We start from the raw sequence: 16,818 nt of genomic DNA, 5'->3' as shown, positions 1-16,818 counted from the left end.
GATTGATTCCGGAGCTACTGGCTGCTTCATCGACATTAAGTTAGTCCATGATCTCAACTTACCCTTGATTATGAAGGAACACCCAGAACCGGTACAGGCAGTTGATGGCACTTCCCTTGCTTCTGGCCCCATCATGCATCAAACTGCCCCTTTGGGGGTGGTAACCCAGGACACTCATAAGGAAACAATGTCGTTTGATCTTATCACCACCCCACAATTCCGTATCATTCTGGGCATCCCTTGGTTGAGACAACATAACCCTTTGATCAATTGGGGAACTGGTCAGGTCACTTTTGAATCCGAGGTGTGCCAACATTTCTGCCTGACGGAACCTGATACTCTCTCCTCTCCTGCCAGTATTCTTGGGGCTATGGCCTCTTCCCATTTGGAAGAATCAGTCCCAACTGTTACCACCACTTATACTGTGGGGGCTGTAATGGCTGGTATCCCCAATGTATATCATGACTTCCTCACCGTTTTTGATAAGGACACAGCAGAAGGTTTACCACCGCATACACCTTACGTCTGCCCCATCGATCTAGTCCCTGATGCAGTGATACCCAAGGACAGGATATATTCTTTATCCCAATCAGAGGAACAGGCCTTAAACGATTACATCCAAGAAGGCTTACGATTAGGCCATATACAACCCTCCTGTTCTCCGGCTGCTAGTCCCATCTTTTTTGTGCCGAAAAAAGGAGGAGATTTACGTCCTTGTGTGGACTACAGACGACTGAATGCTATTACCATAAAAAACAGGTATCCCATTCCACTAATCTCCACATTACTAGACAGATTGACGCGCGCATCCATATTTATCAAATTAGATCTTTGGGGCGTGTATAATCTGGTCCGCATGCGCCACGGAGACGAGTGGAAAACGGCGTTCTGCACCAGGCAAGGCCTGTTCGAGTATACTGTGATGCCCTTCGGCTTATGCAACGCCCCTGCCACATTCCAACACTTCATCAATGAAGTGTTCAGTGACGTTCTTGATATATACGTAGTGGTCTACTTGGACGACATCCTGATATTCTCATCCTCCTGGAGGAACATATTGTCCATGTTAAAGAAGTATTGTCACGCCTCAAGAAAAATGCCTTGTTCGCGAAACCTGAAAAATGCTTATTTCACACTAAGGAGGTGGATTTTCTAGGTTTCCACATAACACCTGGAGGCCTACCCATGAATCAGTCAAAGGTCTGTGCTATCATTGCCTGCCCCGATCAACCTCAAACAGTTGCAATCTTTTCTTGGTTTTGCTAATATTTCCCGGCGTTTTATCGCTGGTTTTTCTTCCATTGTGTCCCCACCACCTGCCCTGACCAGTCCTCTTGTCCCTTTTTGTTGGACGGCGGAGCATCAAAAAGCCTTTGAAGCCCTTAAATCCAGATTCATCACTGCCCCTGTACTTCAACACCCTGATCCGGAACTCCTGTTTGTCCTGGAAGCAGATGCCTCTTCCTTTGCACTAGGGGCAGTGCTTTCTCAACCCTGTTCAGCCACGGGACAGCTGCATCCTATAGCGTATCACTCGCGAAAGTTCACATCATCAGAAATGCACTACACGGTTACTGAAAAAGAATTACTGACCATTAAAGATGCATTACAGACATGGCGACACCATCCTATGGGGGAAAACATCAAACCGTGGTGTATACAGACCACAAGAACCTACAAGACTTGGCCTCTCTTAAATGCGTAAATAGCAGACAGGTACGCTGGCATCTCTTCTTTGCAGCGTATGATTTTGTGGTGAAGCACAGGCCGGGTACAACCCACGGCACGGCGTATGCGCTTTCTCGTTCTCCTGGGGGGGAATCCTTATCTTTGTTTCCTGATACTCTATTAGGTGAAGGTCATGTCATTTGTATATGTACTCCATCCTTACCCTTGCTTTCTACCATCAGGCAGTGGGTTTCACGACATCCACACTCATTGGCAGAATGGGACTTGGTACTTCAGGAGGGACTGCCATTCATTCAAGGAAACTTTTTCTCCCCACGAGTGATGTACGCAAACAGGCGCTTGCTTGGTCACATGACGCCGCCATCAATGGACACCCTGGACAGCTACGCACCCTGGAGTTATTGCAACGTTGGTGCTGGTGGCCATCGATGCAGCGTGACGTGGAGGCCTACGTAAACACCTGCTCTAGATGTGCCCAGTGCAAATCACGCCAGGGCCGTCCGCTAGGTCTACTCCAGCCTTTGCCTATTCCTCCCAGACCTTGGCATACTGTTTCTATGGATCTAGTCACGGATCTACCCCTCAGACAGGGTTATGACACAATCTGGGTAGTCGTTGACTCCTACACCAAGATGGCCCGTTTTATGCCCTGTACCGGTATACCCTCGGCCCCTACACTGGCCCAGTTGTTTAAGTCCGTTTTTTGTCTTTTTGGTTTACCACAGGTCCTAGTATCAGATTGCGGCTCACAATTCACGTCACGTTTTTGGCAAGCCCTTACTAAACTTCTTGGTATTGATGCCCGCTTCTCCTCCGCATACCACCCGGAGAGCGATGGGCAGACGGAAAGGGTGAACCAGGCCCTAGAACAATACTTACATTGCCTGACCCTTCAGTTTCAAGACACCTGGCTGAATTTACTCCATCTTGCTGAGTTCTCATACAACAACTCCTGACATTCTTCCACAGGCTTTTCCCCTTTCTTTTCATTATACGGACAACATCCCCGAACCCTTCCTTTCCCTGATTTCAATTCCTCTGCTGCTCCTGCTGCTAATGCTTGTGCCTGCGACCTTGTCTTGGTTCATGCCCAAACCCTTGTCCATTTACGTGAGGCCCAAGTGTCTATGAAGGCGAAAGCGGACAGGAAACGGGTGGCAACCCCTGACTATCATGTGGATGACCGCGTTTGGTTATCGACTTGCCATTTGCATATCCCTGGCTGCCGCAAGTTGCTTCCTCGATTTATTGGCCCTTACAGGGTTGCCAAGGTCCTGAACCCTGTGGCCCTACGCCTCTCAATCCCCTCTACATGGCGTATACACCCTGTTTTCCATGTCTCCCTGCTCAAGCCTTATCTTGCCGCTACTCGTGTCATCTCACCCCCTGCCCCTGTCTCGGTCTCCTCTCCTGATGTCTTTGAGGTCAGTGCCATTCTGGGGTCTCGTTTTTGTAAGGGTCAACTACAGTACCTCGTGGATTGGTTGGGTTACGGTCCTGAGGAGTGTTCTTGGGTCCCTTCCCGGGATGTTCATGCTCCGCGCCTAGTTGCTCGTTTCCATCGGGACCATCCTTCCTGCCCACGGGGTCGTGGGCCTTTAGGGCGGTGCTCTGTCACGTCTCCCAGTCCACGCATTGTTAAACAATCCACAATTACACAGATCAGCCCGTACCTACCTGGCACGACAGTCACCTCTCATCATGGCGCAAAGAAACGGCATTCCGCTCGACAACGAAGAGCGCTGACTGGCACTCCGGGAGTTTTTCGACCCTCAGTGCTGTGGCAACTTCCATGGAAACTTCTGCATTGCCGCCGAGGAACACGGAGATTCACGCGTCACGTGAGGTGAATGACTACCAATCACATTCATCATCTGTTAGCACGTGATTTTCCTCACGCTTCCGTGATGCGCATCATGTGACTGTTGTTAGCAGTTAAAAGCATCGGAAGACATGAAGTCACTGCTTCTCAGCTGTCTCTTAAGGACTGTTTGGCGTTTTGAATCTCATTGAAAATTTAGGCACTACGACCACGGACTGCTTCACGGATTTGTCTTCGTCCTTCTCCTTGCATCTGTTACCATTGCCCTAGATCTGTTTCTACTGGTATTGACCCCGGACACTCTCAACGGACTGCATAACGGACTGCCATTTGCCTGGAACATTTGGCCTTGTAACCACTAGTTTTTTATCTCGTTTTTGGATTCTGGACTCTTGTGCAGATTCATCTTGACCCAGGTGTTGAACTGTCATCCAGGCCTCACTGGATACCGACCCATTGACTCTGCTGTTGATCCCCTGATACATCCCATCCTTTGCGGCCTTGTTTACATTACACTCAGCACTCAGGGGGTCCTTCCGGCGTTCCTGGTTCCAGATTGACGGCTCACTTCACCTGTGGCCTCAAAGATTGCAAAGGCAGTGATTGGCCATTCTGCCTGTGTGGTACTTGGGGAGGGAGGTATTCATTAATCTGCATGACCATCAAGATCAGAACATACAGTCTGTCTATATATATATATGTTAGGGCAGTTATTTTCTAAAGTTCAACTAAGGGTTTCATAAAACCATACATGAGGCAGTACAAAACTGCACTCATAGTATAAGGTTGTACCACCTGAGAATGTGGTAGCAATGACAGACCAGCCAGACTTCTTAGGAGGGAGAGCTGTAGCTTTGTACAAAGAAATTTTAGCATACGTATGGTCCAAAGAAACACTGAAACACTATGTATTGTCAAAATAAGTGTTTTATTTAAACACAAGTAGGCCAAGATAAATCTTGGGGAAGTAAGTACTATAACAGATCATTAAAAACGATTATAAAAAAACAACTCAATACTTATAGTATACACACCAAATGTCCCGCTCTGGCCAGGGCTCGAATTCTTTAAAGCACTCACTCGAGCGAGGAACAGTTTCTTGTGGCATTCTGGTGCTGTTCGCCTGAAACTAGACATGTTTGCTACCCTATATGCGGTGGGAGGGTTCGCTGCTCCTAATTTTACTGGATTGCTGCCCAAGCCCACTTTGCTGCGTTCTGGTTTGAACCTGGCGGATCTCTGGCTAACGTCAAACTGGAACGCCTGGCGGCCGGGAGCCTTGATATCCGCTCCTTGGTTCTTCCCTCCTCGAGTTTGCAACTGGAACCCACGGACCCCACTGGGGTCATGATGACAGCATGGCACAGATTTTGGAAACAGGTGGACACCCCCATCCATTCCATGGTGACTTTCCCCTGTGGAACTGCCTACGCGGGACATCCCTCCCCCCCCCTCGCCCCCTGTGGATGGCTCAATGGTTCATTACTGGTCAGCGGTAGGCTTTGGTACTATACGGGAAGTGTACGCATTGGGATCCTTTATTGAGTGGCAAGACTTACCGGAATCCCTGAGGGGACGTCCCACTCGGCTGCAATACACAGGCCTGCACCAGGCGCTCAAGGTCATATGGCAGGAATTCCCCTCAATCTCCCCTGACAATTCACTATTATTCGAGATCATGGACAGCTCAGCGAGGAGTGGAGGTATTGCCAGGCTATACAGTCTTCTTCGGGAAAGGGTGGGGCGCCGATTAGACAGGCTCCGGGGTGCATGGAGTAGGGACTTGTGTCTAGACATAACCGATGAGATGTGGGAACCATGTGCACCCATACACAGGAAGTCTCATTTAATTTCAGATTCAAACTGATTCATTTGAAAGTATTGCACAGATACCACTACACCCCGGCTAGGTTACACAATATGGCATGGGAAAGGTCCCTGGAGTGACCCAGATGTAGAACTACCAATGCTGGTTATATTCACAGGCTCTGGGACTGTCCAGAAATCACTGCCTTCTGGGAGGGGGTCTGATGCTGTGTCTCTGATAATGGATTGCTCTATTACACTGACCCCAATAGCCTGTTTGTTTCACGAACTCCCCCCGTGCCAGCCATAGCCTTAGGAGACTGGCCGGCCTCTGTATGTTACTCGCAGTTCGCTGCGTATTGTTGCCTTGGTTGCGCCCTGTGGCCCCTACCTTTGACCAATGGGTCCAGGCTGTCACTTGGGCCTCTGATGTAGAGGAGCGTTGGTCCACTATGCAGCCGGCTGTGAGTAGGCCCATGAACATTTGGACCCCTTTTCGATCCTATCTGCATTCTCTTACCACTGAGGATGGAGGTGATAGTGTTGACCACCCATCCTCCTGAGCACTGACCTTGTTAATATTCCTTAATGTGTGTTTTTTGATACCTACCCACATGCTGTAATGTTTGCAGGTTCCTCTTTTTGATCCCAGCGCAGCCGTTTCGCCTGATCTTATGCACTGGGTGCTATGCATGGACTGATCTTGTATCACTTGTGCTCCCTGTTATAAAGTCAAGCTGTTAAATAAAGTTTACAAATAAAAAAATATATATATTATATTCATCACAGTTGAACATATTTTCTTGGAATCTGGGTGCTAAAGTCTGAAGTGTTTCACATCTCATTTACGATAAAGTCCCCAAAAATGTATTAGGAGTATTTCTGTAACATGTTCAACTGTCTTTGAAGACAAGCCATGTATGATATTTAGGAATATAACAATATATATTATATATATTTGGTGCCTTTGTTAGATGTATGTTTTGTTATGCGCCAAGATGCCTAAGGGCTTTTGGCGCTATATAAATATACAAATAAAAAAAATATATATGAAACAATTTATCCGAGTGTTTTAATTTGTTATTGTAATGTTCATTTAAAACACGCTTAATACCAGCGAGTGCTTTCTAAGCTCGATATCGAGATTCGACCCTGTGCTGTGCCACGTGGCTCAGTTCAGGGAAAATCGTGCCAAAGACAAATCAGAGTGTGCAGTCCCAATGCTCTTTTGCTCGATGAGACATGTCACTGAATTTGACTCACTGGCCAGAATGGAGAGTTTTTCTGTAAATGTTGTCCTGTGTCTCCCGGCAGGTAACCACTGAGTAAGCCCTAACAAAAAGTGGAGAGACTGACTAATTAGCATCGATAATTTGGAACACCGCCAGAAGTACATGGGAGTACACCTAGCCCTTCAGGATACATTTGCTTGATTGCTACTCCCACGCACACAATAGTAATTTGCAAGAAAATGATCGGCTGAGGAGGAAATGCCGGATTGCAATACAACTTTTCTGCTTATAGTTACTGCTTTTCCAACCTTAGTGTGGGCTACCTGATCATTCATGCGTGCTTTTAAAAACTATGCAGAGCCCAATAGAGATGTCCGTTCTGCACAGCCTGGCTTTTAGCCCATACCACTTTAATTCATGTAACTCATCGGCCACCATCTGAAATGAGTATGCGAATAAAAACATGCACACAATTATAAAATGCCTTGATAGGAAGTGCCAGGGTGGCTGAATATGTTCTTGCTGATGTGGCGTGCGAGATGGGTGAAAAGAAAGTGAACTCTTTTATTATGCAAACCTGCCGTAGCACAGAAGCCCCCAGACTGCCATGCCAGTGTGCCTCACCACGGTTCTGGTGGGTTCTTGTCAACACATAAAAGCGGAGTTTATTTCCCATACACATTGCTTTATGAATGGGGATTCGTGCACTCCCAAAATGCTGCTGTCTGTGGCAGGGTGATACGTCGGTTGATGCTGACACGTGACTGACACTGTTCCGGTCATGCTAACCTATCGTGTTCTGAAGAATACCGATTTGCCGTGCACGTTCATTGTTGCCCCTGGATAGCGCAATGGTTAGTCACAGAGTGATGACAGTATCAGCAAATAAAGTCAGCAAAACGAGGTAAATAGTGTGCCGGAGCCATATTTCGGGTCTCTGTTTAGCACACCCCGAGTTTAGTTTTCCGGATTATGACCCACTTAAAGCGACCCCTTGGAACGGGCAGACGTGTGTATCTGTCGCCTGCCTGTTGATTAAACGGCATCAGTTCGGATGCTAAGCCGCGTGTCCACAAGCAAGAATGCCTGCATTCTGTGCTGTCTAACTGGAATGCGCATGAGATTAGGCCAGCTATCGCATCCTCGAATATAGGCACAGCCACTTATCCGCACTTCCGGCTATACAGTGGCTTCCCTAATATGGAGAACTCGTGGTGGCAGGAATTCCTTGGAAGGCAGTCGGTTGCAAAATGTTCATTGCAAACGTGCAGTTTTCCGCTCCAAATTAAAATCGGATTGTTTTCTGTAAGCACAATAATATGTGCCATGCGTCGTTAAGTCTATCGCATCTCCATTGCTATGATGGATTTTGTTGAATATGTAAAATATGGTGCTGTATGATGAAAGTACTTTCATTTGTTTTTGTTTCAGATTTTCATTTGGGCCTGACAATTTCTAATTATGTCTGAGCCATAGGACCATAACTGGTCGCGTTTACGCGGTTTATTCAGGCTTTCACACTGTCTTTCAACCTGTGCTTATTAATGACTTCTCATGGGGCATTTCAAGTTGACGATTGTTTTTTTATCACTACTATGTATTTGCAGTTTTGTGCCATGAAATCAGCCCCTTCTATTCCATGAAATGCATTTTTACCTTGAAATAAAGACCGTACAATATCGCGCAATTTAAGGGCTTCCTTCATAGTTCAGTGCTATCGGTAGTCAGACTCGAAATTCTGCAGCGTTGGCTCAGTACTTTATTCTTCGCTAGTAGTTGGGTTTAGTGAAATAACATTTATTACTACATCACTCAGAAGGACGGTATACATATTTTCTATTGCCAGGATATCAAATAGACTCATTTGCTGAATGATTGTGGCCTTTTTGTACAATAATCTTGGGGAATGCTGCAGGGCACCCAGGCTGGGGAATGCCGCAGGGCACCCAGGCAAGACGGGGTAACGGCTGTACCATGACAGCAGGCCCAGGGTGGGGGGCGCAGGCCTGCTCAGGCAGACGCCCCCCACGCGGTGCAAAACTTTCCCAGAGACACGCTGTCTCGCTGTCTCGGGGACAGTAAGAACGGATGGGCAGGGTGTGATTTCACACCTTGCTCGTCCACAACACAAAGGGGTGGGAGAACCCACCCAAGACAAACGGCAGGAAGCTCTGCCAGAGCAAACGGTGCCCCCATCCCCTAAGGGGGTGGGGGACTCAGACAGTCGGCGCTGTGCCGGCCTGGGGGCTGGGTTACAGCTCCCAAGAAAGCACCTACGTGCATATAAGGACATCACTGGTGGACAAGACACCAGCAGTTTTGTGGACCCTACACGGGGACCCAAAACACAAAGGGAAGTGCACTGTGACCTCAGTGCCTTCCAAAACTCACTTTTCCCAAATCAATTTCGCTGTTTACTCAGCGTGTTGACTCGGGCTTTGGTGAAGAGCCCAAAGCATCCCGGCCGGCGGGGTATCATTGTCCTGGTACACCCGCGCCGGCAGAACACAGACGGCAGCAGCTTAAACCCCTTTCATCTGACCGAAGACTGCAGCAACGCCCAGGCTGAGGAGCCGTGACTTATTCAAGAAACAAGAGAGCGTCTTCGCCCCCAAATTCGAGTCGGCGGCAGCATCTTCAAGTAAGTCACGCTCCGGCAGCAAAAGCCTAAACCACGCAGGAGAAACGAGTGGCGCGGGACGGACATAGAAACAGCCCGGTTTTAAATTGTTTGTTGGGCTAAGGGGGGGGGTTATAATTAACAGTCGCTCAGATAGCACAGCGAGTAGATTGCTCGCTCTGCAAAGCCTGCCAACACAGTTTTGAGTCCCGGCGGTGCCAAAAAATCAGCCTTCATTTTTTTGCAGAAGGATCCACATTTCCTTCACCCTTACCCACAGGCCGGCCAAGTGGCACCGCAAGCAGTGCACTCGCCTTGACATCCGTACAGAGCTGGCAGATGCATTTTTGAATCCCCGCAGAGCCAAAATCGGCCTGCATCCCCCCGCGGTTGATAAAGAAGCACCACACACTGTGGTCACATAAAGCACCGCTCAGACACCCGAGGGTCAGCAGCGCTACATAAACGCTAAATTAATTTAAACATACAGAAAACGCACTGCCCCCCTGCCTTACAATTTTTCCTATTGAAAGCGGGTAGAGCTTACGTGACAGCGGGACAGTGCATGCGAACGCAGGTTTCAAAGCACGGCTGCTCTCATGTGTGCTTATCAGCAGCCCGAGGTTGGACCAAGCGTCAGCCAGCCGAATAGCTCAGCTAGTAGAGTTCCCGCTGTGACATCTCGTGCAGAGACAGCTGACTACGGTTCAAATCCCGGCAGAGGTCGATAAATAAACAGCACACATCATGGGTATTCATAAGCATTTGTTCAGATGTTTACATTTTTGGGCAATATAACACTCGAGTCACGACAATCACGGTTCTCGCGACCCACGCCCTCTCAATTTGGTTGTTATTAACAAAGAGCGTTTCAAAAGCAATTTTTTCAGATGTTTTCATTTTCATAGCACATGTGAAATGCAAAGTTATAGTAGTCGGTGGTCAAGATAACGCGAGAGTCACGGCAATCACGGGTTTCAACCCCCCTTTTTGAACAGGCTCTTAAGACCTACCCTGGTTTTACCTACAGTAAATCACAGGAGCAGCGCTCGAATACAAAACTGTTAGTATACTGGCACAAGACAAAGCACAGTACCAACTACATTTCCTCAAAAACACGGGGAACACAGAGGGCTAACACCCACAGAGAGCAGTACCCCAAATACGGGGCACAGAGAACAGTAACCCAATTATGGGGGACACAGATTGCTTAACAGAACAACAGTACCCCAGCACGGGGAACAAAGTATTTTGTCATAATCAGCAAAGCATTTTTCTATCCAATAGGAAGATGGCGCCAAAAAGGAAACCACAGGCACCGAAAGACACAACAAAGAAGATAATATCCCCACTATTACAGGCGGCAGTAGAGGCAGCAGAAGTCTATGGCTGGGCCTGGGTACGAGAAAATATGTATGGGATGCCAAAGGGAAGTCCAGCGCAGCCAACAGGCGAGGAAAACAACTCCCCAGCACCGGCAAAGAAGAGCAGATCAGCAGATTACAGCAGAGGAGGTAAAAAGAATAGAAATGTGTCAGCTTTATGTGAAAGCATTAAGGTCATGCAACAAAGTATAGCAGAGTTAAGGGGCAAACAAATAAATCCAGCAGAGGAGATTGAGGCGCAGGACAGCCCACTTGAACCCCCAATAATAGTGGAAAACCTCACACCCACAGAGTTAACAGGCACGGGAGGAGGCACAACGGTACCCGATGGGGCACAGGGGCCTTTACAAGCATGGGCTAATCCCATTAATAACATAGCAGACCCAGTTGGCGTAGGCAGCAACATCAATGGGGACATCATAACACTCAGCACTGCGCAGTTAGAGCTGAGATTCAAGAATTTTGAGACCGAGATTCTCAATAGATATAAAAAATCTTTAGCATGGAACATAGACATAACGATTAAGGAAGCTATCTGGCAAAAATAATTTATCGCGATTTTCTCACTAATTGAAACCCAACGCAAAGACAGAGATGCATTCCGGGACCCCAAAAAGATAGAGGAGAAGGCCATAGCAAGAAATGCACAGGTGGAACAAAATTGGGACAATTGGTTTAAGGCGTTCGCCGTCCTCGCAAGCATCTACCAGGAAAAATTTCCAGGGGATGGTATAAAGTTATGGGCATATGCGGATAAAATAAGAGAGGTAAAAACAACACACAGGGGAAAGATTTGGTTAGCATATGACATAAGATTCAGAAGAAGTATGTCTGAAAGAACAGCAATAGAATGGGACGAAGTCCAGAATGACCTCCACATAATGAACGGGGAACTAACATCCGAGGAGGAGTTGACACAACCCACGGGCAGAAACACTAGAAACCCCCAGTCACAATCCAATAGTCGAGGGTAAGATAACGAGAGGCATAAAAAGAACGAGCAGCCCTTTCGGAAGAATCAGCCATGGGCGGCTAAGTCAAATGCCCGGGGTCAGAATAAAAGCAACCACCTCTCAAAAACCAACATACCATGCAGGAATTATGGGAAGAACCAGTGTACATGGGGGAAGGAGTGTTGGTACAAACACACCTGCACAAACTGTGGGGGCGAGCACCCCACATGTAACTGCACCCGACTACCGGCAAAAAATTCTAAGAAAGAGGAACGCTAGCGGGACAGTAATAAAACTAGAGCCCGGCAAAACACCGATAAATCATCACAACTTTTACAAAGCAATAAGGGACTACCCCGACAAAACAATCAGTACAGCAATATGGACAGGTTTCACAGATGGTTTTGTAATCCCTTTCAAGGGGACAGGGTCAGAGAGGATCCCAAAAAACTTAAAATCAGCACAAGACAACACAAAAGTAATAAAAGAAAAATTAGACAAAGAATTGCAGTTGGGTAGAATAGCGGGACCATGGGACATTATGCCGTTTTCAGAATTTTTGGTATCACCACTAGGTTTAGTACCTAAAAAAGAGCCAGGAAAGTGGAGATTGATTCATCATTTATCTTATCCCAAAGGCAATTCACTCAATGACGGGATTCCACACACAGAGTCAGCTGTCACTTACACCCATTTCCAAGAGGCACTCAGGCTAATACAGGTTTGCGGTAAGAACGCTTTGATGGCCAAATTGGATATAGAATCGGCTTTTAGACTACTGCCTGTCCACCCCAGCTCCCAGCGCTGGTTGGGGTTTTCATTTAACAACACATTTTATGTGGACCGCTGCCTACCAATGGGATGCGAAGTATCATGCGCGCTATTTGAACAATTCAGCTAATTTTTCCAAAGGGCCTTCCAAAAACAAATGCCTGACGCCAGGGTGATCCATTATCTATATGATTTTTTGGTCATAGGTACAGAAAAATTGGACGATTGCAACAAAGCTTTAACAGAGCTACAAAACATGGCTAAACAATGGGGGATCCCATTAGCAAAAGAGAAAACAACACTCCCATCCACCAGCATTATATTCCAGGGGATAGAGATAGATTCCACAGCAGGGGTATGCAGAATACCAAGGAACAAAGTTATAGAACTCAAAAGTAAAATACAAGACCTATGCGACAAAGACAAAGGTACAGTAAAGGAGCTACAATCGCTAGCAGGGAGTCTAAATTTTGCGGCAAGAATCATCCCACAGGGAAGAGTCTTCTCCAGGAGCCTAGAATGGAAGGCCAAAGCATGCGGAAAACCACACAGGCACGTCAGGCTAGGAAAGGAGGTTAAAGAAGATTTAAAGATCTGGAACAATTTCCTGGAGACATACAACGGGATCACACTCTGGCGCACACCAGTTAACACCAAAGGAAAAAGGGTGCTCTATACAGACGCAGCTGGCAGCAGGGGCTACGGGCTATATTGGGCAAAGAGTGGTTGGCGGGCCTATGGCCAGCGTATTGGCACACAGCAGGATGGGTAAAAAACATCACATTATTGGAGATATTCCCAATCTGGTTAACCATCAACATATGGGCCCATCAGCTAGCCAACACTGAGCTCATGATATGGTGCGACAACATGGCAGTAGTAGGGATCCTAAACAGGAGAACCACAAAATGCCACAAAGTGCTCAAAGTGCTGCGAGCTATCACAGCAGCCACACTACACAAAAATATAATTATTAGAGCAAGGCACATCTCTGGGGCTGATAATAACATTGCGGATGCCTTATCTCTCTTTCAGTGGTCCAGATTCCGGGAACTAGCACCACACGCCAGCGAGAAGGGAACGCAGATTCCGGCAGACTGCTGGAGAATTATGGAGAAATGGAAAAAACAGCATCATCACCTGTGAGAAAGAGCACAGGGTACCGGGTGCTACAACAAACAGGCATCTCAACAACGGGTGCCAGCTGCATGTAGCGTACAAGAAGCAAGAACCCTGCGACGGGGTTCCTAGAAAGGATGGCAGAAAAGGCACTTGCCAGTAGTACCACAGCACAATACAGTGTTTACAAACTGTTTTTAAAATAACAGGTTTAAAGCATGTAGAACTGATAGCACAGAAAGACATAGAGATCTTTCTACAATGGGCGCATGAGCAAGGTTTTAAGAAAGAGTGGGCCAAAAGGCATTTAGGAGCAATCTCGTATTTTTCAAAGATACGGGGGGATTCGGATCCTACCCACAGCACACTAATCACATATGCAATGAAAGGCTGGGGAAAAGCCGAGGGGCCACAGATAGATACCCGCCGCCCACTAGATTTTCCAAAACTGTTAAAAATCACGTCCTTGCTTGTAGACATATGCACGCACCCCTATGAGGTATTATTGTTTAAAGCAGCCTTTTTTCTGGCTTACTTCGGGGCCTTCAGAGTGGGGGAACTGATAGCGTCCAGCAAAACAGCAAACAACGGCTTGGGGATCATGGAAACCAGGGTAAGCAAAGAATGCGTATGCATCGATATAAAACGCTCAAAAACGGGAGCAACAAGAGTCATAAATATTTGTTGCATAGACGATGCAGCCAACTGCCCGGTGTGCATTACCAACCAGTACTATGCACTACGACCGAAAGTGGGGGGGAGATTCCTAATACATAGGGACACCACGGCACTAAGCCATTATCAATTTAAGGGAGTGCTCATGAAAGCGATTAGCAGAGCAGGCTGGGACCCTAAGAAATTTGGCACCCACTCATTTAGAATTGGTGCAGCAACCTCTGCATGGCAAGGAGGGCTGGGTGCACAACAAATTAAAAAGATAGGGGGGTGGAAATCGGATTGTTTTAAAAGGTACATCAGACCGGAGCTAATATAGCACAACTTTCTCTCCACCCCCCTCCTCTTTCCCCCCCTCCCCCCTTTTTTCATTCCCCCTGCAGATGACACAACAGAACAGAGAACCTCTTTGAAATCTGCCTGGATAATAGGACACTCGTTCGTTTTCAGGACGGGACGCTGGGCTGAGAAAACCAAAGACGGCACACCATTTAAAAACACGATTGCATCCTGGTGGGGCTACAGGGGCCTACTATGGAATGACGTGCATGACAAACTGGCTGATTTCGTGGCCTACAGAGACCCCCCAGAATATTTAATAATACATCTACGGGGAAACGATTTAGTAAAAACAGGCAGGAGAACGCTTTACGAAGACATGATATCATCCCTAGCAGGGATTGCGCACAATTGGAAGTAGAAAGAAATATATTTTTCAGCAATCCTACCCAGAAAAATATGGCAGGGGGCTAATTGTTATAAATCCATAGAAGAATCCAGGAGAAAAGTAAACAGAAGCATGGAAAAATTCTGTATCTCCAGGGGCATAGGTTTTATTAAACACCCTGCCATAACTTTAGGTGACCCTGAACTGTTCAACACGGATGGAACACACTTATCAACACGCGGGATGGAACATTTCTACAGAGAAATCACAGACACACTAGCAAATAGGGGATGCAAATAAGGAAGCTTTTGGGGGGAACACAGACCGCCAAAAACTGGTCTATGTTTGTTTGTTTGTTTGTTTATTATTTATAGCGCGCACCAAACCCGAGGGTAACCGGGCGCGTTGTTCAAGGATACTTTAAGCTTTACAGGTTACGCGTGCTTACAAGTGGTGGTTATACATCGTAGAAATTACATAATGCAGGACAGTAGGGAGAATATACAATGTGCATAATATAAACATATAACATAATATGTACAGGAAATATGCAGTAGGAAGATAGAGAGTATATAATTATGTGCATAGTACGTCTGTAGGACAGTGGTTATGTTAGTGTAGGGCGGGACTATCGGTCATTTTCTTTGATCCAGTTGATACAGTTAGATCTGAAGAGAGCGTAGGATTGGGTAGATCTCAGGCCGGGCGGGAGGGAGTTCCAAAGCTGGGCAGCTTTGACCGGGAAGCTGTTTCCTCCGGCCGTACTTAGTTTAAATGGGGGTATCACTAACTGGTTGGAGTATGCTTCTCTGGTAGGTCTAGTGGAGATTTTTCTGTTGAATTTAGCAGCTAGGTATTTGGGTGCTAGATGGTTGATACTTTTGAAAGTTAGAGAAAAGCTGTCTATGTCTATGTGTAGCGGCACGGGTCGGAGGGGAGAACCTCAGGACCCGGCACCCAAAAGGGTATATGATATGATATGCAAGTATTGTTACTGTTACCAATAACCATATCTGTACCAATAAAAACCACAGCCTTTTTATTGCCAACAACAGTACAATGTGTGGTGGAACTAATTCCTGGGGGGGAACCGGGGGGACACCGGCCAGCTGCACACACAAGGGGTGGCAAACAGGTACAACAAGGCTAAGCTGCCTGCATATGGGTACAGCAGTTATGGGGAATGCCGCAGGGCACCCAGGCAAGACGGGGTAACGGCTGTACCATGACAGCAGGCCCAGGGTGGGGGGCGCAGGCTCGTTCGGGCCGACGCCCCCCACGCGGTGCAAAACTTTCCCAGAGACACGCTGTCTCGGGGACAGTAAGAACGGATGGGCAGGGTGTGATTTCACACCTTGCTCGTCCGCAACACAAAGGGGTGGGAGAATCCACCCAAGACAAACGGCAGGAAGCTCTGCCATAGCAAACGGTGCCCCCATCCCCTAAGGGGGTGGGGGACTCAGACAGTCGGCGCCGTGCCGGCCTGGTGGCTGGGTTACAGCTCCCAAGAAAGTACCTACGTGCATATAAGGACAGCGCTGGTGGACAAGACACCAGCAGTTTTGTGGACCCTACACGGGGACCCAAAACACAAACGGAAGTGCACTGTGACCTCAGTGCCTTCCAAAACTCACTTTTCCCGAACTACCTCCCACCCCAGAAATAAGGGGAAGAAAAGAAGGGAAGAGAAATCAGGTCACTGCACGGTGACCAGAAACACAAGTCGTGGGACAGCGAAGGCGGCACGGGTCGGAGGGGAGAACCTCAGGACCCAGCACCCAAAAGGGTATATGATATGATATGCAAGTATTGTTACTGTTACCAATAACCATATCTGTACCAATAAAAACCACTGCCTTTTTATTGCCAACAACAGTACAATGTGTGGTGTAACTAATTCCTGAGGGGGAGCGGGGGGACACCAGCCAGCTGCACACACAGGGGGTGGCAAACAGGTACAACAAGGCTAAGATGCCTGCATATGGGTATAGCAGTTATTGATTATTTTTCATTCAATGTTTCCCTTAGTTGTCTTGAAAGAAATAAGCGAACAAATAGAAATTCTGATACTTTGTTGTA

This window comes from Ambystoma mexicanum, chromosome 3p (assembly GCF_040938575.1).
Source record: "Ambystoma mexicanum isolate Mex_15411 chromosome 3p, UKY_AmexF1_1, whole genome shotgun sequence".
Classification (NCBI taxonomy): Eukaryota; Metazoa; Chordata; class Amphibia; order Caudata; family Ambystomatidae; genus Ambystoma; species Ambystoma mexicanum.
This window is presented reverse-complemented; position numbering follows the sequence as displayed.